Source organism: Gymnoscopelus microlampas, assembly GCF_963454915.1.
Source record: "Gymnoscopelus microlampas genome assembly, chromosome: 16".
Lineage (NCBI taxonomy): Eukaryota > Metazoa > Chordata > Actinopteri > Myctophiformes > Myctophidae > Gymnoscopelus > Gymnoscopelus microlampas.
This window is the reverse complement of record NC_139953.1, coordinates 36,507,983-36,531,619: the sequence shown is the minus strand read 5'-3', so window position 1 is coordinate 36,531,619 and position 23,637 is coordinate 36,507,983. Positions and strand designations below refer to the sequence as shown.

The 23,637-nt window shown below is 43.0% G+C and overlaps 1 protein-coding gene across 2 annotated transcripts in view; it reads left to right on the top strand.

Annotated features, from left to right (window-relative positions):
* bach2b (BTB and CNC homology 1, basic leucine zipper transcription factor 2b) overlaps positions 1 to 23,637 on the top strand; it is a 161,722-nt gene that overhangs the window by 63,874 nt on the left and 74,211 nt on the right. Inside the window, exon 1 of one of the 2 annotated variants that reach the window (XM_084083175.1) lies at positions 16,500 to 16,619. The exons of the other annotated variant lie outside the window; for it this stretch is intronic. The gene's annotated coding sequence lies outside the window, so the exon portion shown is untranslated. Of the gene's footprint in view, positions 1 to 16,499; positions 16,620 to 23,637 lie in introns of those variants that run through there. 2 annotated transcript variants of the gene reach the window in all.

Genomic DNA, 23,637 nt, shown 5'->3' with positions numbered 1-23,637 from the left:
TTTGTGTCATAACTTCCAATTTCCCTTGTTTATCCTGTATCCTGTATGAGTTCTCTCTCCTGATTGGATAAAATTGGTATCACGACCTGAAAATGCATTTTATCTACAGCATTGATTACTACCAGAATATATAGTTATTTAACACTTATTTTAACAAGGGAATGTCACCTACCCTACCTTTAATGAACATGAAAAGAGCTTATAATAATACGTCCAAAATAGTGGCGCCAGGTTGAAAGAGGTTGGGGACTATCGGTAGATGACTGTGGTCATACCGGACTGATCCACAACAATGAGTGTGAGGCTATAGGCCAGTGTCGATTTTGACAGCAAATTTTGATTCAGTTTTAGTCGTAGTCTTTTGCATAACATTTTGTATAGTTTTAGTCATATTTTAGTCACCTGAAATGTTTGAGTTTTTGTCTAGTTTTAGTCGACTAAATATCCTAAGATTATAGTCGTCTAAATCTACAGTTGATTTAGTCGACTAAAATGTATTTTGGTGGTGCCTTGATGGCGTCGTAATGGCTGATTTAACACTTGGTTGCATGCTGAAAATTGCCGATCTACAAGCTCACAACGCGTCGCAGCAACGCTCACAACGCAACGCGTTGTGAGCTTGTAGATTGGCTATTTTCAGAGTGCAACACCTGAGTGCAACCAAACATAAAATAACTAAAATTACATAAAATGACTGGAATCCACTATTCCCTCTCTAACATTTTAGTCTAGTTTTTATTTGTTGACGAAATTGACAATATATTGATGTCAAAGTTTTAGTCATAGCTTAGTTTTATTTAGTTTTTATTTAGTCAGTGGAAAAAGGTAGTCGACGAACATTTTTCGTCATAGTTTTAGTCGACACAATCAACACTGCTGTAGGCACTGCTGAAACAAGGAGATTTCTGTGCAATTAGCATGCAAATAATGTTCCCAGCTGGGTAAATAAAGGTAAAAAATAAATAAAAAAAGAAGCATGTTTACAACCCCATGCCGGGAGGCTGAACGGATTCATGGGAGGGAGGGGGGGGGAAGCGATTAGAACAGTTAGTTCCTAATAAAGGGCCCGAGGATGGAGAATGCTTGCACGCAGTCTGTGTGTGGTCATCTTTTATCCCTCTCTCTGTCTCTCTCTCTCTCTCTCTCTCTCTCTCTCTCTCTCTCTCTCTCTCTCTCTCTCTCTCCACTTCAATAGGAGGACACAGCAGATTAGCCGCGCCATTACTGTCTAGCGGAGCAGAATGGACCTGGGGAGGGATGGGGAGGAGTGGGATGGATGGATGGAGGACAGTCAGAGAGGCAGTTATGAAAGAAAATTAACCCTTTAAAGGCCTGAGCTTCCGATTCTACAAAATGTCTTCTAAATCCTAACATTTTTTTGACAAAACTTATGTTGCTGTGTCAGTGGTTTTCAAACCTTTTAATGTCAAGGACCCTAAAATGTATATGTATTTGGCCGCGGACCCCCATCTCAAAATATTTTGTTCCAGGGACCCCCCAGAAGCAAAGATTTGAGTTACAAATGTTCCCTTTAAAAACAAAGATTTTCACAAATTTTCTCGAATTTTCAAAAATAGCAGATCTACAAGCTCATAGCGCGGCACTCGGTGCCGCGCTATGAGCTTGTAGATCTGCTATTTTTGTATAGCCAAAGTGTAAAATAATGCTTTTTTAGCTCAAATGAAAAAGTGACACAGATGCGTTCCAGGTCTTAAAGGGTTAATCAGAGGCTGGACTGGAAAGGCTCTCTGTGGGAGAGGGGGGGGGGGGAAGCTGAAATCCCCTATACAGTAGTTGTGATTCATCATACATAATAGTCATCATGGTACATGTCCCTGAAATGTTCTTGAGTTAGATAATATGGCTCACACACTGGTTTTTGACCACTTAAAGGGATAGCTCACCCAAAAAAAAAACGTATTTTCTATCGAGTAGTCTGATGACCAGCGGACCGGTATAGGCAGCGGTTCCGGTAGGAGACACAAAGGATACTCTTGGTGTCTCCTAATGGAGACGCTGCCGCTCATCAGATTATTGGCTTAGGAATGCGACAAAAACAAGAAAATATCCATGAATTCAAGTCTCCATTGGGTGACTAATCGATAAAAAGATTTTGGGGTGAACTATCCCTTTAAAGTTTAAACCCATACCCTTTTTTTCCCCTCTACACCGAAAATAGGCAACCTGTCATGCAACACGTCTTGAAGCTTGTAGGTGGGCTATTTTCACCAAATGTTAGACTATTCATTCATTGCCTATACCGTATTTTGACATGCCCAGAATATAGGGAACGCTGGGGTTCAAGTGGTTAAATAGGACAATGTTTGTATCGGTGACTATAGCTGGCACTGGCCGGCGAGAAATGCACAGATCCACAGAGCACAGAGACGTTTTTTTTTGGGACAGAGGGCATTTACTGTAAAGCGTAATGACAGATGAAATGAAAACCTAGTGAACCCACGTTCAACATAAAGCCTTTTGATGTTGTCTTTTTTTTTTCTCATCATGTTAAGTCTGGTCCATTATAAATCCATTGAAGGATTAAGGCAAGCTAAAAATAGCCTCTTATGACTGTGTGTGTGTGTGTGTGTGTGTGTGTGTGTGTGTGTGTGTGTGTGTGTGTGTGTGTGTGTGTGTGTGTGTGTGTGTGTGTGTGTGTGTGTGTGTGTGTGTGTGTGTGTGTGTGTGTGTGTGTGTGTGTGTGTGTGTGTGTGCGCGCGGTGGTGGGGTGTGTGTGTGGGGTGTGGGGGGGGACTTAGCGCATAGCTTAAACCATAAACAAACAAACGGTCCGTCTCTCCAGCGCTGCTCTGTCTGTCTGTCTGTCTGCCCCTGCATGCATTTCAGGGAGTAATTTGCGGCATGCCAGAGGTCGACCCCGGCTGGCCAGGAAACCGGGGCGGGTTAAGGATAAAGATTGAGGCCGTTTAAAAGCCCCGCTTTGGGAGTTTTTCTTTTTTAAAGAGTGGCCCTCCTCCTCTTCTCTCGGGCCACGTCTAACCCCGTTGGAGTGAGGGCAGCTGCACCGGCCGCAGACACAGGCTGCAACGCTTTAACCCATTAAGACCGGGAAAACGCATAGTGTCATTTTTAGATTTCTTTGGCTATTCAAAAATAACAGATATACAAGCTCCGCGCCATGATCTTTGAATATATATATTTCAACGAGAACATTTGTAACTCAAATCTTTGCTTCTGGGGGAATTCTACACATGTCTTCTAAAATCTTAACAGTTTTTCTTTTAAACGAATGTTGCTATAATCAGTGGTTCTCAAACTTTTTCATGTCAAGGACCCCCAAAATGACATCATGTATATGGCCGCCGACCCCCATCTCAAAATATTTTGTTCCAGGGACCCCCCCAGAAGCAAAGATTTGAGTAACTAATGTTTGCTTTAAAAAAAATATATATATATTCAAAGATTTGCACACATTTTAAAATAAATAGCAGATCTACAAGCTCATAGCGCGGCACTCGGTGCCGCGCTATGAGCTTGTATATCTGCTATTTTTTAAATAGAACAATGGCCTAAGTGGTTACACAGATTGCATTCCCGGTCGTAACGGGTTAAGATGCAATGGACGTGGCTCAGACCAAGCCGATGTGCTGCATCAATCAACCGCTTTCCAAGAACTGGCGTTCCCGCTATGGGGCAAGCAGCTGAATGTCCTCACACAGACCTTCATCCTGTCCACAACATGTCATTTCAGCCGGCCAGCCCAGCCCGGCCCGGCCCAGCCAGCCAGAAGCTTGCCTTTGCCTCTCCTTTAGTCTGCAAATAGCAACTAGTCTGCATACTAGCGTCTAGCTCTGCTGCCGCGTCTTTTCTTTTTTCTTTACCTTTATTTATCTGGGGGAAAGTTGACGGAGAGAACAGATGCTCTTTTCACTCTGTGGGCTGTCTGTTCATTCATACAGTTAATATGCATTAGTGTAACATCCGCTCGAGCCTGATGATATCAGTACTGCTGGCTAGTAGTGAGCAGCGTGCTCCACAGGGGCAATTGGGGTTTAACCCATTAAGACCGGGAACGCATCTGTGTCACTTTTTCATTTGAGCTAAAAAAGCATTATTTTACACGTTGGCTATTCAAAAATAGCAGATATACAAGCTCATAGCGCGGCACCGAGTGCCGCGCTATGAGCTTGTAGATCTGCTTTTTTTGAAAAAGCGTGAAAACTTGTGCAAATCTTTGAATATATATTGTTTAAAGCGAACATCTTTAACTCAAATCTTTGCTTCTGGGGGTCCCTGGAACAACATATTTTGAGATGGGGGTCCGTGGCCAAATACATATCATTTTGGGGGTCCTTGACATGAAAAGGTTTGAACACCACTGACATACAAACATACGTTTTTCAAAATACTGTTGGGATTTAGAAGACATTTGTAGAATCGGCTTCAAGTCTTAATGGGTTAACCAATTAACCCCTACCATGCAGTGTTTTTCGGAGGGGGAAAACATGATGAATTCACTTATTTGATTTATTCTTCCTTTTCATACATTTTTTTTATTGATATCTGTGTGTGTGTGTGTGTGTGGGTGTGTGTGTGTGTGTGTGTGTGTGTGTGTGTGTGTGTGTGTGTGTGTGTGTGTGTGTGTGTGTGTGTGTGTGTGTGTGGGTGTGGGTACATACTATCACCTATATATGCCCAAAATAGGGATGCCTGGTGCCTTGCCCAAAGGAGCCTCAAACGGTAGTTGTTTAGAGAGAGAGAGGGAAGAGCACTTCTCAATCTCCCACTTTAACAAGTTTGCTGACCAGGCGTGGAGATTTGAACTTAAAATTAAGTTACTTAAAAAAGTAAACGTAAAATATATTCTTTGGTCGCACAAACCAATGTTTTGTGCCATATTAGCTCAATCTGGTAGTTCAATTCACATACTGTACCATGTCGTAGCATCTCACTGTAAAAAAATAATCTAAAAAATCATCTGTTATTTTATCCATGTGTAACTCTTGAGAGCGTTGATATTTGTAACTCTTGAAATGTGACCAAAATGGTCACATTGTTTTCTTGGATGATGCTCTCTAGAGTCTAGAGAGCGTCATCCAAGAAACCAAGAGTCTAGACGAAATGCCAGCGTTGGTCTGTATAGTCATTGCAATCTTTGCTCTGCACTTGACTTCAAATGGAGAGGCAGTTTATGGAGAGTGACCTTTGAGGAGCATGTCAGGTCAGCCTGGCCCTGCACTCTACTTACTGCCATCTGTTCCATGCATTTCTGCTGCCTATCTGAATGCATTTCATATTGTTTTGAGCTGCAGGAGTTTAGCAGTCTGCAAGAGAGTCAGTGTCGCTGTGTGTGTGCGTGTGGGTGTGTGGGTGTGTGTGTGTGTGTGTGTGTGTGTGTGTGTGTGTGTGTGTGTGTGTGTGTGTGTGTGTGTGTGTGTGTGTGTGTGTGTGTGTGTGTGTGGCTAATGTAGAAAATTGCTGGAAAGTGGCAAGCGTATGCCATTATTCACACACTTCTTACATAATTAACATACATTTTACAATGGAAGTTGAGGCAGAAAACTCGCTGAATTTGGAGCCATATGTCATACTGTAGAAATTGTCATCATCATTGAAATATTTAACTTAATCCCTTTTTATAATGGAAGGCAATGGGGCTCGGATTATCCAAATTTGGGAACGGATGACGTCATTGGCTAGAGGTTCTTTCCGGGCCAAGCCATCTATAAGGAAGTGAATGGCGGTCGAATCGGGCTGAAACGTCTGAGACACTCCGCCAGTGTAGGGACCCTTGCTGGTCCATTTATTTCCATTTGTACACTCTTGAGTTACAGACCTGTAAAGGTCCATTTGGACCGCTGGTGGTCCTCGAACCAGATGTTGAGAACCAGTGGTTTAACTGAATATCTCACCTCCTCAGTGTTTCTCCTTGACTGATGGGGAAATGGCTGCCGCTTTCTTTAATCGTGTTGAGATCAGTTGCTTTGCACGTCTTGTCATTCTTAACACCCACTACCTGCCACCACAGTTTGTCGCACATGAAATAAATGATTTGAATATGAGTAGGTTTAATTCCCCCTTGATAGAACAGTGAATAAAACATTGAATTAAGAAAAATTCCTCACTCTTGTTCTTTTGCGCACATGGGAAATTTGCATGCAGAAAGAAATCAAAGAATAGATTTCAAAGAATAAATGACATATGTCACAGCGAGATTTCCCCCCCCTCCAAATGTATGTTTGCGCGTGGAAACTACAGACTAAAAAGAAATGTAAATGTTGTTGTTCTTCCAGTTTATGATGATCGAAATGTTTCCTTTATTTCCTCATTAAATGAGTAAGAACAATGCACACAATCAATGTTCATAAGGAACGTAATGGTAACAATAAGAAGGGAAATTTATAAAATCTTCACGCCAGATATGTTTCGTTTGAGTAACGGCTCAACATTACTCACAACAATAAACATCTGCAAACAGGAATTATTTGGTGTGAGGATTTTTTTCTCTTTGAAGAACATTTGCCATTTTTGCCGATCTACGAGCTTTACTTGTAGTTGAGTGATATTTGACCAGGAGCATTTGACTCAAGCACTGGAGTTGAGTACTGTGTCCACCACTTACTGCCTCTCACGCAACTTATAGCTCGTAATATCCAGTCGAGTACGGGCTTTATTGCTGATCATTCAGGACGGGCCCTTCCATGCAGACCGCAGTCATTTGACACAATTTCAGCCAAAGGTGAAACGATATGCAAACAGTCAGCTCTTAAATGAGTGTCAGATTGAGCGCGAGGGCCCCGGACTGAAAGGCCACGGTTTTGAGAGTCTGCACAGATGTGACATCAATGTGGTTTAGCGGCTTTAGGGCTGCAGTTTTGATGACTCAATCCAAGAAGAGAAAGCCGTGCCTATTGATTAGACCTATTTGCACGCCCAAGCAGCTTGAGTCACGCTGGAAATATCCACAGGCACAAGAGCTACAGTATATTACTGATGATGAGTCACTAAAGAATATTTGTTACAAGTGAAATTACATACATACGTGTATATACTGTACATACAGTATATAGTACTGTATATAACAGCTTTGGTGACAATGTGGGACTTTTTCCTGTGCAGTCTTCACAATGATGATGTGCGTGATTTGATGGGTTTTTATCGTAACTCTCAACATGCCAAATTTCCCTCACAGGACAATAACCACTTATTTGTCTGAGCTCGTGCTCATTTGATTTTGCTATTTTGTCTCATCTGTTTAGGAAAGTAGGTAGCTGATATATTGCACTTTTACCTTAGCGCTAGGTATACTCTTGGTTGCTTGTTTTTTGCAGGAAATGCACTTAAGACTTCTGGTGATTTGTAGTTTTCGTTCCCTACCTATGTTGAATACACTTATTGTAAGTCGCTTTGGATAAAAGCGTCTGCTAAATGACTGTAATGTAATGTAATGTAACCACACTTAAGCCCTATAATATACCGTTTACTTTGTTGTACGTACGACCAATAGCGAAAATAGCCGATCTACAAGCTCACACAACGTGTCGAAATGTGATGCGTTGTGTGAGCTTGTACTCTGCAATTTTCATGTTGAACATTTTGTTTTTGTTTTTTGTCTCCGCCAGGCCGAAAGGCATGGTGAGAGAGTATATTTTACCCCCTGTCTGTCCGTCCGTCCGTCCATCCGTCCGTGTGTGTGTGTGTGTGTGTGTGTGTGTGTGTGTCCGTGTGTCCGTGTGTGTGTCCGTCTGTGAACAGCTAATCTCCGGCACTGTTGGCTTGATAGCAGCGAAACTGCGCACACACACTCCCTGGATGCCAATTCAGAACCTCTGACCAAAATCTTTCACATGGGCCTGTTATAGCGCCACCAGGAGGCCGCTTTTTGCTAAACACATTTTTTGACAATACTCAAAAATAGCAGATCTACAAGCTCATAGCGCGGCACTCGGTGCCGCGCTATGAGCTTGTATATCTGCTATTTTTGAATAGCCAAAGTGTAAAATAATGCTTTTTAGCTCAAATAAAAAAATGACACAGATGCGTTCCAGCTCTTAATGAGTTAGATAAGCTGAACCAGTTCTGTTTTTGTCCCAATCTCAGCACTTTGACACCACAGAGAGGGTTGCGCGGTTACCAACCGCCCTGTTGAGAAATCATTCTCCTTCCTTTCACTTTGCTGATATCGTGCTAGACGGGGGAGAGCGAGGCATTCTGTTTTTACAGCTCCCAATGACAAATAGCCTGTCTTCTCATTATCAGTGATATGCAGCGCCGAGAGCCGAGGACGTAAAATTTGATCCGCGCACGACATGACGCAACGCAGACAAGAACATGTAATTCCATAAAATACTGCACATTAATTTACACTAAAGAATGCATGGCCCTCGCAGGTGAACTCTCTCTCTCTCACTCTCTGCGGTTCTTGCAAAACATCCAGCTGTGTGCTTTCTTGCACAACCACGAGAAGAGGACCATGTATGCAAAGAAACTGTGTTACACAGTCTCGGCGCTCTCCTGAGATCAATATTTATCTTCAAGGCTTATTGATTCCCTCTTGATTAAAACACTGCATCTTAACAAGTTCAAGGAGAGAGGGCATCGAGTGCAGCAGGGCCATGCATGGGCCCTCAGACTGGTAATGCAAGTGGAAAACCAAGCCAATATCAATACAACACACAGGCAGTATAGCAGCACAGAACAGAGACTGGTAATGCAGCTAGATCATGTTTACCTACGCTGTGTTTGTGTGTGCGTGTGCGTGTGTGTGTTTATGTGTGTGTGCACTCACGCGTGCGTGCGTGAACGCGTGTGTGCGCGCACGCGTGAGTGTGTGTGTGTTTGTGTGTGTGTATGTGTGTGCGCGAATGATTTTTCCATCATGCTTGGTTGAGATGACTGTAATCCAATAATCAGCAGAAAGTGCCATATGTACAGTACTGTACAGGCCGGGCTGCAGTGAGAGAGAGAGAGAGAGGCTGTGAAGTCTGGCGCTCCGTATCGATCTGCTGTGTCTGTAATGTAATGCTTTTCACACTGAAGACACCTGGCACGTTTCAAGGAATTTCTCCCGGAAATGAGCAAAGAGGCTTAAGTCAAGCATGCTATCAGATTAATATACGTATATATATATATATATATACTATAGCAGGGGTCTTCAACGTTTTCAGGCCAAGGACCCCCTAGCTGAGAGAGAGATGAAGCAGGGACCCCCTCTATATTGTATGAAATTGTGTTTCAGATTATTTTGCTTCTCTTTTTTCCCTCTAGACACTTATAACTCTTTGCCAAAAATAGCCGATCTACAAGCTCACAACGCCTCGCAGCGCGAGGCGTTGTGAGCTTGTAGATCTGCTATTTTTTGGCCAAAGTTCTCCTCAGAAAAGGGATACTTCAGGGTTCACTTCAGTTTCACAGCTTGTACGCGGAATCCAACACCTGCTGCTTATTTACATGGATATACAGTAATTTTCAATTTCAAGGACCCTCATGTTTGATATGCATTAGGGCCACGGGTCCCCATTTGATATGTGTTATCTCTGGGAACCACAGTGTACACAGTAAAATCCTCATTGTTATTTATCTCTGAGAGTGTACAGAATGTACCAAGCCGACGTTGAGGAACGGCGCATAATAACATGTTGTTATGATCGTCAGGATTGCAAGTCAGTGGTTCTGTTGAGGCGACTGAACACACACACACACACACACAGAGCCCGCTTCCCTCTCCCTTCAACACAGACACACACAGTTGTGTGTGTGCGTACGTTATGTTTTCACCCGCTCACATCACGTTCCCGAATTAGCTCACTCTCTCCTAGGCTTGCCTAGTGGATCACCTAACCCGCTATGGCCATTCTCCTGGCTGGGGTAATGTGAGCCAGCTTATAGCTGGAGCATGGGGACACTTCACGGGGCGGAATGTGTGAACGTGTTGCACCCAGCTCACACCCCAACCAAGCCCCCCCACCCCAACCCCCCAACCCCCCCGCCCCAACCCCTCCACGCAACACTTTACCCTCCGGACAGACAGTCCCTCCGTCCCCGCGTCCATGCAGTAAACTGACAGAAGCGAGTGTTTTGTGTATTCCCTAGGACCAGTGGTCCTCAGAAAAGTGGGGTCCGGGGGGACCCTTAAAGGGTCCTTGAGGGGGGGTTCCAGGCCGTATCAAATGATCAAAATCAGTTTAACCACTTGTATACTTTGGCTATTCAAAAATCGGCGATCTATAAGCCAACAACACGTCGCACATTAGTTCACATTTTGCTGTTTTTTTTCTCACAAATCTCTTATGGACAAATACATATCAATTTGGTGGTCCTTGACATGCAAATGTTCGAGAACCACTGATTTAACCCGCCCCCAAACCCTCCCTCAGTTGGCAAAACCCTGCGTCCGGGCAGTGAACCAACTGACAACCGCGGGTGTTCTGTGTATCCCCTGGACAACCACGCTCACCTGTTGAACATAATAATCGGTCATAAATAACCCGTCCAATCACCTTGGGATAGTCGAACCGACCCCCAGCACTGCCAGGAAGTGCCCCCCCCCCCCACACACACACACACACAATCGTATGACATGTCACATGAGCCTCCATTGTCATTCTGTGAATTACATTTTGAGCAAGCCTATGAGGTGTTAAGTCTTAATGTGAGTTGATGCTGGTTCCTGCGTCGCATTTATGAATCAGAGCATGAAGAGGTATGAATAGACCCTGCCTGTCCACTATATGCGGTAGTGATGGAAACAAGAACTGCAAAGTGCTTTGATGAGTGAGATGAAGATGGCAGCTTTGCCTTTCTTCGTCGATGTGCCTGAAAGACATTTTTATGAGAATCCCTTCAGATGAGATGCAGTGGTTTCCCTCTTGACTAGAACTGTTAACCCGTTCGATCCGGGAAACGCATCTACAGATGTCTGAAACAGTTGTCTGAAAAACCTATGTTGCTATAATAATCAGTGGTTCGCAAACTTTTTCATGTCAAGGACCACCAAAAACGATATGCATTTGGTCGCGGACCCCCAACTCAAAATATTTTGTTTCAGGGACCCCCCAGAAGCAAAGATTTTAGTTACAAATGTTTGTTTTAAAAAATATATATTCAAAGATTTGTACAAATGTTCATGATTTTTCAAAAATAGCAGATCTACAAGCTCATAGCGCGGCACCGAGTGCCGCGCTATGAGCTTGTAGATCTGCTATTTTTGAATAGCCAAAGTATAAAATAATGGCTGTAGATAAAAAATCTAAAACGACACAGATGCGTTCGCGGATTGAATGGCTTAAACAAGGCACAAAATGACAGCCGTATATACGCTAAATAAAAGGTTTGCTGCTGTGAGAAACTGTGCGTAACTGTCGTGTCGCGTTTGGCTGGAGGGCCCTTCTTCTTCTCCCGTGGAAAATTATGCATGTTTCTTGTTGCGTTTGTCAGCGATGCATTACGATCAATCATTTTAGTGGATCGTGTCTTTTCATCTTTTCTCTCCCTGCTTGGCTTGCCGGCGCTTTGATCTCAGTGGGATATCTATACAACATGGTCCATGCTTTGCACATTTATGCGTGCAGCTAGCTAACAACAGCAAGGTGCACTCGTACGCAATTCTGACAACTTTGATAGGTTCTTCTCAAGCGGTTGTGCTGTCTGTGAGACAAGTCCAGGTGCGTCTTGGTGATTTTGTAACAAGCACACATTATTATTGTGTTATTACACGGCTTGGTTGAATGCTTGATTCTGATCGGTCAATCACTGAATCAATAACAGAAAATGGATTCTATTTGATCAACGCTTCTCTGTTTTCCGAGGCGACCGTGTCCGCCTAGCACAAAACTTTCATTGCCGTAAGCAAGGAAATACTTTGTTTTGTTGTTCCTTTATGTCAATTTATTAATGTGTTTATTAAGTAGCCGTGTAATAAGCGGGATTAATTGATGGGTCGCCTGTGATTATTGATAAATAATGATTGATTAGGCACCTCCGCTTTAGGCCGGTGCCTAATCATCCTGTCGGGATTTATGTATCAATATTGACCAGCAACCCGTCAACTATCCCTCGCATAATAGACCGGTGGTTCTGGATCAGGGCCCAATTGAAAGTCTCCAAAGTGTTCGCGGCCCACCCATCTGACCACATGGCAGCTAATCGTGTTAAGTGGTAAGATGGGTGGACTGCATGCATTTTTTTTATGATTAATCAATGAATTGCATGCCGGCATTTATTGGTATCACAAAGAACGTACCATGATGTTTTTTGGTTTGTTTGTTTCCTTTACACTAATTTTGTAGTTATCAATAAGATCGTAGTGTTTTGCCAATTATTTGTGGGCCCACTTTCAATATCCTACCAGTGGTCCCCGGCCCACAGGTTGAAAATCCCTGATAAAGACGACTATACAAAAAAAGTTATGACTTATTTTGTTCATTTGATATTTTGTGCGTTACACCAAAACGCGCTGTGAGCTTGCAAATCGGCTGTTTTTCCCATTTGAGATTCTGACTTGTCTGTCGGTGAGCCCTGTGTGCAAAAGGTTTGAAAACCACTGACTTCACACATGTCACACCTTTTTCTTTCTGCCATATCACAGGACGTGTCAGCCCTATCAGCCCACACACACACACACACACACACACACACACACACAGAACTTGTGGCTTTTGCAGGGTTGACGTGGGAGGTGTCTGTGTGTCAACGCTTTCCTGCGGGGAAACTTTCCACCTGCTCTTTTTCCATGAACAAACAAGTTTGATCTCATTGTAAAAAAAGAAAAAAAAAAGAAATCTTCTTTTCTTATCATTTAGTTTATGAATCGTATATTTTGTACTATTGTTTTGCGCCAAGCCCTTAGATTTTACTTTCGGTTGCACAACTAATCTCAAATTGATCGAAATTACTATATTGACTAATACAGTTAGTATCCATATTGCATGCAACACTGCGATATTTCATAGAAGGAAAACATTAAAAGAAAACTTTCCAAACTGTGTGTAGTTTGTATGACAGAGTGTTATTTTAATATTTCTTTGGCTATTCAAAAATAGCAGATCTACAAGCTCATAGCACGGCACCACGAACTTGTAGATCTGCTATTTTAGAAAAATCCATATTTTTTTTTGCAAATCATTGAATAGATATTTTTAAAGCAAACATTTGTAACTCAAATCTTTGCTTCTGGGGGATTCTACAAATGTCTTCTAAATCCTAACAGTTTTCTGAAAAACTATTGTTATATCAGTGGTGGTTTTCATGTCAAGGACCCCCCAAAATCACTAATACAGTCAGTATCCATATTAAATGCAACACTGCAATATTTCATAGAAGGAAAAACGTCATAAGAAAACTTTCCAAACAAAGTGTTCTGGTGCTGTGCGTAGTCGCTAAGCAATTAGCATGACAGAGGAAATCTTTCATCTTATTCAAATTGTGGCAATAAGCATTTAATGTTCCTCTTCCCCCAAAACACGGAGATAATACTGTATTTACTGCACAAAAACATGTACCACAGTTCATATATAATCACAAGAAACCCCCAGCCCCGGGGACCCCCAACCCAGGGGTCCCCGAGGTTTGTTCCAGGCGGTCCCCTGCAAAATGACGAACAGTTTAACCGCTTTAACCGTAATTTAACAGTCATTTCATGCTTTGGCTATTCGAAAATAGCGATCTACAAGCTCACAATGTGTCACATTTTGAGCTTGTAGATCGGCTATTTTTTTTTTTGAATAACAATGAATTGAAAATCTTGAAAAATGTGGAATAATATATGACATTTCTAACAGCCACATCTTCTCTTATTGGTTTCCCTGGCATAAAAAAATCCTTTTCAGATGGGGATCCGCAGATAAATACGTATCAATTTCAGGGTCCTTGTCAATGTCAATGCTTTACACTTTACAGTATATCTTTCCAACCCCCCCCCCACACACACACACACTCCAGCACCCCCACCCACCCCACACCCTCCCAGCTGCTTCCATTGTGGCCCCATTAATAATGCAGCAGATAATCCTCGTCTTGGACACGTTTCTGTGGTGGCAGCCCCCTCGCTCTGCCAATCACCGATCTAATTAGAAGGAAGAGCTCCTCTTTTCTCTGGCTCTGGTGGCACTGCTGCAGAAATACCTCCAGATACATACAACCCCCCCACACCCACCCACCCCCACCCCCCCACACCCCCCAGTGCAGTTCCTCAAAGTCCCTCTATCCCTCCTCCTTGGCAGTTCCACAGGCCCTCCGTTGAGCTTCAGTGAATCACGTGTCACCGATGCAGTGGTGGGGAAATGTACTCTGGTGTTTTACTTTACGTAAAAGTAGAAATACTCCGTTACAAGTAAAAGTCCTGTATTCAGATTTTTACCTGGGTAAACGTACAAAAGCATTGGCATCAAGTTACACTTACAGTACCAAAGTAAGAGTAGTCAAAACTATTTTTTTTAATAGCAGCCAACAACCCGTCGCACTTGTACTTCGCCTACTTTCAAATAGACAAAGTATAATATATGGCTTAAGTGGTTAATGTTTTGAAATAATCATCTAAATCTGAAAAGTAACCAGTAACTAGAGTTGTCAAATAATTGCAATAAAAAGTACAATATTTGTCTCTAATGGAAATACTTGAGTAAAGTCAAAAGTCCCTCAAAATTGCACTTTAAGCAGTACCGCATGTACTTGAGTAAACGTACCGACTACCGAGTTACTTTTCCACCTCTGATCACGTGTCTCGGGTCGTCACTGGCTTTCTGAGATTGCCCGCCTCGGTCGAGGAGGAGGGTGTCTGGTGGCTTGAACATTGAAATTCAGGAGGATGGATTTCTCATCGATTTAGCCGTGGGTAGAAGTTCAGACGAGGAGACGAGCGTGCACGTTAGAATAGCAGAGCCCGGTTCAGTAGATCACCGGCAGGATAAGCAGCTCCATTGTTAAGGCTCAAGGGTACAAGGTTCAGCGGCGTTACAATAATCACGTCTGGGAGAGTGAAGTGCAGGTACAAGACACAGGGCACAAGAGGTCAGGGCGTTTGCAAGGTGTGTGTGTGTGTGTGCGTGTGTGTGTGTGTGTGTGTGTGTGTGTGTGTGTGTGTGCGTGCGTGCGTGTTTTCGTGTGATGTATGCATATTTATGTGGACTGTAAATTATCCGCGACTGTATAATTTATACTTCAGCTTAAAAGACTTAATCGAGGCCACCTCTTGTCAGCCGAGATGGTGGATGGATGCCGGTGACTTGTCTAAGCATAGGGCCACCCTGTCATCCAAACAGATTTGAGTCTTAACCACTTTCAACCCTATAAATAGCCAAACGTAGCCGATATACAAGCTCACAACGTGGCGCGGCGCGAGGCCCTCTGAACTCGTAGGTATAGGCTATTATTTAGGTTAAGTATGATATGGGGCTAAAATGGGGACCACTTAAACCCTATATACTTATAGTGTTGTCCCTCTGCACTGAACATAGCCAGTCTACAAGTTCACAACGTGACGCGGCGCACACGGTTTGTTTGAGCTTGTACGTCTGCTGTTTTCTCTGAAATGTGCACCGCCCCAGAATATAGGAAGCTATATCATGTGGGTAAACAAAGTGAAAGTGTAACACGGTTCAAAACAAGTTGAGATCAACACTAAAATGTAGATTAAGTCATTAAGACCTGGAACGCATCTGTGTCATTTTTGGATTTGAGCTAAAAAAACATTATTTTACGCTTTGGCTATTCAAAAATAGCAGATCTACAAGCTCATAGCGCGGCACCGAGTGCCGCGCTACGAGCTTGTAGATCTGCTATTTTTGAAAAATCAGGAAAATGTGTGCAAATCTTTGAATATATATAGTTTTAAAGAGAACATTTTTAACTCGAATCTTTGCTTCTGGGGGGGTCCCTGGAACAAAATGTTTTGAGACGGGGGTCGGCGGCCAAATACATATCATTTTGGGGGTCCTTGACATGAAAAGGTTTGAGCACCACTGATGTAGAAACATATGTTTTTTTTTCAGAATACTGTTGGGATTTAGAAGACATATTTGTAGAATCGGCTTCAGGTCTCAATGGATTAATATGAGAATCAGCAGGCGGCAAACTTAAGACCTAAGGGCCGATTGGCTAAACTCATAGCGTTACAGCTCTGCCTCAGACATTTGAAACAGAGAGCCGGCCGGTGGTGGGTCTATAGATAACCGAGTTGTTTCTATCACATGTGCAGTCTGTTACCATATAAGCCGGCAATATGACTCACACACACACTGCTGCTGCTCCTCGCTGACCTACTATGTGGGAAGTCATGATTCATGCTAGCTGCATTTAAGCAGGCAGGACCCAAAAATACTCTGGCATGCTGTCACACATAGACGACCACTGAAACGCATACACACAACACAAGCGGAAGCACACACCCATGCGTACGCGCGCACACACACACACACACACACACACACACACACACACACACACACACACACACACACACACACACACACACACACACACACGCGCGCACGTACGCACACACGTACACACACCTCACTTGCTCTGTCATTCTCAGCCACCCACACAGACTCTGATCTATGCTCAGATGCTCTCTGTAACATGTTCTGTGAGAGACGTACTGTCAAAGTTGCTACAGCGCTTGTTTGGAGTTATACAAGGATGACTAGATCCGCCTGTATGAGGTAATAATCTCTTGGCAAACTTCTAAAAGGCTTCTCTTGCTAAACTTTTTTTAAGGGTTTTGATCTAGGGCTTGATCTAGAATTTAAGTTAACCCTTTAAGACCTGGAACGAAGCTGTGTCACTTTTTTGATTTGAGCCAAAAAAAAGGCATTATTTTAGACTTTGGGCTATTCAAAAATAGCAGATATACAAGCTCATAGCGCGGCACCGAGTGCCGCGCTACGAGCTAGTAGATCTGCTATTTTTTTTAAATCGCGAAAATGTGTGCAAATCTTTTAATATATATTCTTTCAAAGCAAACATTTTTTTAACTCAAATCTTTGCTTCTGGGGGGTCCCTGGAACAAAATATTTTGAGGTGGGGTCGGTGGCCAAATACATATCATTTTGGGGGTCCTTGACATGAAAAAGTTTGAGCACCACTGACATAGAAACATACGTTTTTTTCAGAATACTGTTGGGATTTGGAAGACATTTTGTAGAATCGGCTTCAGGTCTTAATGGGTTAAGTTGTTTTGATGAGCATGCAGGTGTTATACGCGACGAGCCTTGCACAGCATTATGCAATAGGGTTCTGTCAGTCAAGCATTTGTGACTGGTCATTGATTCCGCCCGTGCGGAATGATAATAACCATAAAGCATGACTTGTCAACTTGCTGCAGTAAACCAGGAGGACATATTCAGTGTCCATCTCTCTTGTTCTTGTTTTTAATTCCTATATCCTGTTGTGTTGTGGTTGTGTTCTGCTACCCACAATCACGGTAAACAATATGGTTTTGCACATTTTTTATCATTTACAGTGAGCTTCATGTACTGTATCTACAGTGGTTTACTGTATATATGCGATCTGTTGACCTTTTTGAGTTATGATGGAGTAAAGAATTTGACAGTGTTAGATCTGCTTGGTGGCAGTTTTTGGCTCTGGAGCGTTTGTTTTTTGAAATTTCGAGTTGATTTCTCAACTCAGTTTAAGCGAGTGCCGCGCTACTACGAGCTTGTAGATCTGCTATTTTTGAAAAATCATGAAAATTTGTGCAAATATTAGATTATTTTATTTTTTAAGCGGACATTTGTAACTCAAATCTTTTGCTTCTGGAGGTCCCTGGAACTAAATGTTTTACAAATGTTCGCTTTAAAAAATATATATTCAAAAATGTTCAAGATTTTTCAAAAATAGAAGATCTACAAGCTCATAGTGCGGCACTATGAGCTTGTATATCATAAACTGTTCACAAGAGTTTCCTTAACCTGCTTGCGCATGGCATGTGAACACATCAAAGACATGTAAACATCGGCGTACAGGTATAGCCGTCCTGCTGATAAACGAGCGTCTTAGAATAATAATCCAGCCCAGTCTTTGAGGGCTTACCGTAGCATTGTTGCTTTAGCGCTAATTGTTTCTCTTAAAAAAGGCAAATCCCCCAGGTGGTTTTTACTATTGATTCACAGGGCTGAGGTTATATAGGGGCCTGGATAGTAGTATACCCACTCACTAAAAGAGACATGTTAGGTCTGCTGTTAATTAGAGGCATTGCAGACCTGCACACAACGTGGGCTGGTGTTGTGTTGTTTGTGTCTGCTCCTACCTTTTTAGACTGAGGTGAAAAATCTCAGCTCTGCAGGCAGGAAGGAGACAGAGAGGTTTTTCTAGGCCCCATTCACTGTGGTGTGAAGAAGTATACTATCTGTGTCATTTTTAGATTTGAGCTAAAACGCATTATTTTACACTTTGGCTATTCAAAAATAGCAGATATACAAGCTCATAGCGCGGCACCGAGTGCCGCGCTATGCGCTTGTAGATCTGCTATTTTTGAGAAATTGTGAAAATTTGTGAAAATCTTTGAATATGTATATTTTTTCAAGCAAACATTTGTAACTCGAATATTTGCTTCTGGGGGGTCCCTGGGACAAAATGTTTTGAGATGGGGGTCCGTGGGAACCCTCCCAAGGACCCCTGGGGGTCCCCGGACCCCCACTTTGAGTATAAGGTCAAGGAACGGAAATACTCAAGTAAAGTCTGCTATTTTCAAATAGCTGATGTATGATGTTTAAAGGGCTCATGTGGCCCATAGTTGCTTCTTTTGGGCTTGTTGTCCTAGACCTGGTTGCTTGTTTCTTTCACAGAATCTGGCAACACTGCGTATGGATCACATCGAGGGGACTGTAAAACAGTCCGTTCCAAAGCCCCTGCTGCTCACTACACATTTTAATTATGAGCATGACACATTCCTGGAGCCCGGCGGAATTCCCGCGTAATGAATATTTCAGGTTCAGGTTTGAGCCCTTTCTGTCGGGCCGCTGCATAAAAATTGATGATGTGCTGTTTTTTACGCCGGCTGGGCCGGCAGCGTAGCGATCGAAGCGAAAGGGAGACGTTATTGATTTCCGCGCTTGGTGGAGGGGGGGCTCGATCCATTTAAGCATGCATGGACTTGGGAGTTTTTTTTAATGACTCCGAAGCCGTAGCCTCATTTGACTTCCATGTCGGGTCTTACCTTGAACTTACCCCCCCGCCCCTCCACCCCTCCACCCCTCCACCCCTCCACCAACCTGCATGCCTCTCTCTCTCCCACCGCCGCACCCCACCCAAACCCCATCCTCGCTCATCCATCTTAACCCATTCAATCCGGGAACGCAGCTGTGTCATTTTAAGATTTATTTGGCTATTTTTTGGAAAAATCTTTGAATATATATATATGTTTTAAAGGGAACATTTTAAACTCTGATCTGTGCTTCTGGGTGTCCCTGGAACAACAAATACATCTAAAAAAAAAATCTAAATCCTAACAGTATGTTGCTATATCCACGGCCACGGACCCCCATCTGAAAATGTTTTGTTCCAGGGACCCCCAGAAGCAAAGATTTGAGTTACAAATGTTCGCTTAAAAAATTATATATATATATATATTCAAAGATTTGCACATATCTTCATAATTCTTCATAAATAGCAGATCTACAAGCTCATAGCGTGACACTCGGTGCCGCGCTATGAACTTGTAGAGCTGCTATTTTTGAATAGCCCAAAGAAATCTATAAAAATGACACAGATGCGTTCCCGGTCTTAATGGGTTAATCATTTACTCCGCCTGCTGCTCCTGCAAGCCCTCAGTATGACCTGGTGGGAGGAAAGCCATGGCTTTGGCCTCATTGACACCACACACACACTGCTCCTTTATGCCTCATACAGCACAATCATCTGTTGAAATGCCTTTGGTTGCTCCGTGATCTTAAGGTGGAATATAGTGATCATCCCAGTGGAATATACAGAATGTTTATTTTCATTTTTACAATTGCAATTTATAGGTTGCATAGATTGTACCTTAACCGCTTAACCACCTATTTTATACGTACGGTAGGCTATTCGAAAATAGCCGGTCTACAAGCTCGCTGTGAGCTTGTATATCTGATCAAGATGTGGGGCCGGATTTGGAAATAATTGGAACGTGTTCACCTATACATGCCCCAAAATAGGGACCCCAGGCAGACAGTCATTTTAAGGAAGGTTCGAAGGGAAGTTCGCACACTGTAAAATGTATTTTAGAGTTTTTAAAGAGTGTTTCGACCACTGTGGTCGAAAGTGGGAGCTACTAGTGTGCAGACTTCCCTTCATTTCCTCCAGTGTATATTGTTGTTCAGCACCTCATGAAAAGGTTTTGTAGGGATGTGCGTGCTTCCCTCCGGACTCTATTTCAGACAGTCATTTTTAAATAATTCCACATGAAACATTATTGGCTGTACTAGCACACACACACACACACACACACACGCTTAAGTTATCTAGCGGCATTTGCTCATTATTTTGCAAAGGGCAGCATTTGCTCAGCAGCATTGTGTCTCAGCTGCCGGAGTTCTGCATAAATTATCTCCCAATCAATATTAGCAACCCTCTGACCTCCTGAAAAAGCCCTAAAGACTGTCTGTCTATCCATGGTTATCAGCAGCCAGGCACTATAGTCTGTGCCCTTCATGTCACTGAGTTATCTGCAGTCACAATCTGTTGAAAAGCCCCCACACTGCATGGATAAAAGCCAGCCAGGTCTGTAGTAATCTAATAATAAAGCAAGTGGTTGGGGGAAGAGTAGCCAAAAACTGTCCTCATATAAAAGTTGCTCCAAAAATAACAATGACTCCAGCAGGGCAGGAATTTCCAGGGAGGCCACGAAGGCCATGGCCGTAGTTGCCCCTCAGTTTGGCCTTGTGAGGCCACAGTGGCCTTAATGCCCCCAGCTGACTGTATACCACTTTCTCCTCTGTCTCTGTCTTGTCAATAATGTAGACACCAGTGTCTCTTTCTTGTCATGAAGACACCAGTGCAGTGTCTCTTTCTTTCCAGCGTCTCTTTTGTTGAGATTCTGAATTCTTAACCCGTCTTTAAACCAATCCAGTAACTTTGATTGGTGCAGGGCTGCTGAGCATGGATTAGATTGTAAATACCATAATTAATTTATTTCACTGCAGATAGTCTACATATTACATTTAAAATCATCCTTACGGTGCTGCTTGTCACATTGTTTTAATTTCCATTCCGTCAAGACATTATCTCTTTTTATTTGAACTGTATCAAAAACGAGTGATAATATTTGACCGCCGTGGCGTTTTCTTGTACCTTTCTTTTGCACGCCATCAGATTCTTGTACCTTTCTTTTTGCACGCCATCATCTTCAACAGGTTGTCCGGGACCCCTAGGGGGTCCTCAGAGTTACTACAGGGGGGGCGCCAAATCTTTGTGTGATTGGATATTTTTTAATACGTGAACCCCATGAACCCTATTATCCCTATCCTGAAGAAGAACTTAAGCCAAAAATAGCAGATCTACAAGCTCACAACGCCTCGCAGCGCGAGGCGTTGTGAGCTTGTGGATCGGCTATTTTCGGCCAAGAGGTTTGGTGTTGGTCAACGAAATCTATGAAAATACAAATTTATACAGTATGTAGTGGGGGTCACTGCTTCAGCTCTCTTTCAGCTAGGGGGTCCTTGGGCGGAAAAACATTGAAGACCCCTGCTTTACACTGAATACATCGTTACATTGCGCCATGTTTCAAACACAACTGAAAAAATCACACCCAGTGTGAAGAGAGTGGTGCCTTTGTATTAGTGTAACTGGTTGCATCCTTGTGTTGCAATCAGCTGCAGCTGTTGAGGCGTGCTCAAACGGACGGACGGACCCACACACACGGTCAAGTGTAGGAGTGGCTGGCACCACTTAAAAAACTGCTTTCCTTACATTTGCTGAGGATGACGAGTGTATACCGCTTCAGAGCTGGAATCGCTTTACTCTTTACTCTCTACTCAATTTGTCACTTGGTCGTCATGGATACGTAGGCTGGTTAAAGATGTCCCTGCTGGGCATTATGGCGTATGCCGGGCGTGCCGGGAATTACCATCGTTCTGCAGATATACAGTACAGTATGTGTTAGACCGTGACCGACTAGTCTAATGCTGTTGCTGATCATCTGGTGATAATGTTTCAGTTCTGCATTATGTATTTTAATAATGTTTTAATTCTGTATGATTATATATAGCCGTAAAACACGGAGTAGGATTAGAAAGACAAAGGGAGAGAGAGAGCGACTAGAGAGAGAGAGAGAGAGAGAGAGACAGAGGAGTGGGTAAGAAAGAATAACAGTGCATTTACTGTAGTATATAGATGCGCATGTGCATACCGTATACCGTATATCAGGGGTTCTACAAAGCGGGATTAAAGGACCTTAGGGGTTCCATATGAACCCTTAGACGGGTCTGTAACTCTTGAGAGTGTAGAAATGGAACCTTACGGGTACATTATTTGGTTCTATTTGTACACTTACGGGGAGTCTTTAAAGGGATAGTTCACCCCCCCAAAAAAGAAAAAATCCATCGATTAGTCACCCCATGGAGACTTGAATTCATGGATATGTTTTTGTTTTTGTTGCATTCCTAAGGCAATAATTTGATGACCAGCGGGCCGGTAGGCAGCGGTTTATCCTAGGATAAACACAAAGGAGACTCTTTGTGTCTCCTACCGGAACCGCTGCCGGTCATCAAATTATTTGCTCAGGAATGCGACAAAAACAAAAAAATATCCATGAATTCAAGTCTCCATGGGGTGACTAATAAAATGCGCACCGGGAGCGCACTCACGCATTGGTTTGTATTGGCCAGTGCGCTCAGTGCTATATATCTGAACGCACCCAGAAAAAAAAGTAATTTTGGGGGTGAAATATCCCTTTAATCAAGAGAGAGAGAGAGAGAGAAACTTCATCCAAAGGTTTGAGAACCGCTGGCTGGTATATTAATGTGCAACGGAAGCCAGGAGGGTCCCGTCCTATTACTCTGACACTATATATATCACAGACAGAGTCACCCCCCTGTTTAATCAGCTCCTATCTCTGAGCCCCCCCCCATGCACTTCCCCTCTGGTTGTCATATAATGTAGCGTTAATATGGCTGTGTGTGCAGTGGACCTGATTACCACTCACTGTCTGTCTGTCTGTCCCGGGAATGATCATCCTCAGCGTTTTTGATTAATATTGAGGAAACTCCCCCGTGTTCCATCTAGTGTACGACCTATATTTAGATCACTCGTCTATCTCTCTCTCTCTCTCTCTCTCTCTCTCTCTCTCTCTCTCTCTCTCTCTCTCTCTCTCTCACCCTCTCTCTCTCTCTTAAAGGAGTAGTTCACCCAAAAAAGACTTATGTTCTATCCATTACACACCACATGGAGCGTTGAATTCATGGCGATTTTTTTTGTTTTTGTCGCATTCCTAAGCCAATAATTTGATGCCTATAGCGGACTCTCCCGTAGGAGACTCAAAGGAGACTCTTTGATACTTTGAGACATTAGCGTCTTTCCACTGGTCATCAAATGATTGACTTAGGAAAGCGACAAAAACTTAAAAAAAAATCTCCATGAATTCAAGGCTTCAGGGGGTGTGATGAATAGAAGATAAACACTTTTTTGGGGTGAACTACTCCTTTAACTCTGAGAACGTACAAACGTAACCAAACGGATCCCGGAACGGGATCCGTTTGGTTACGT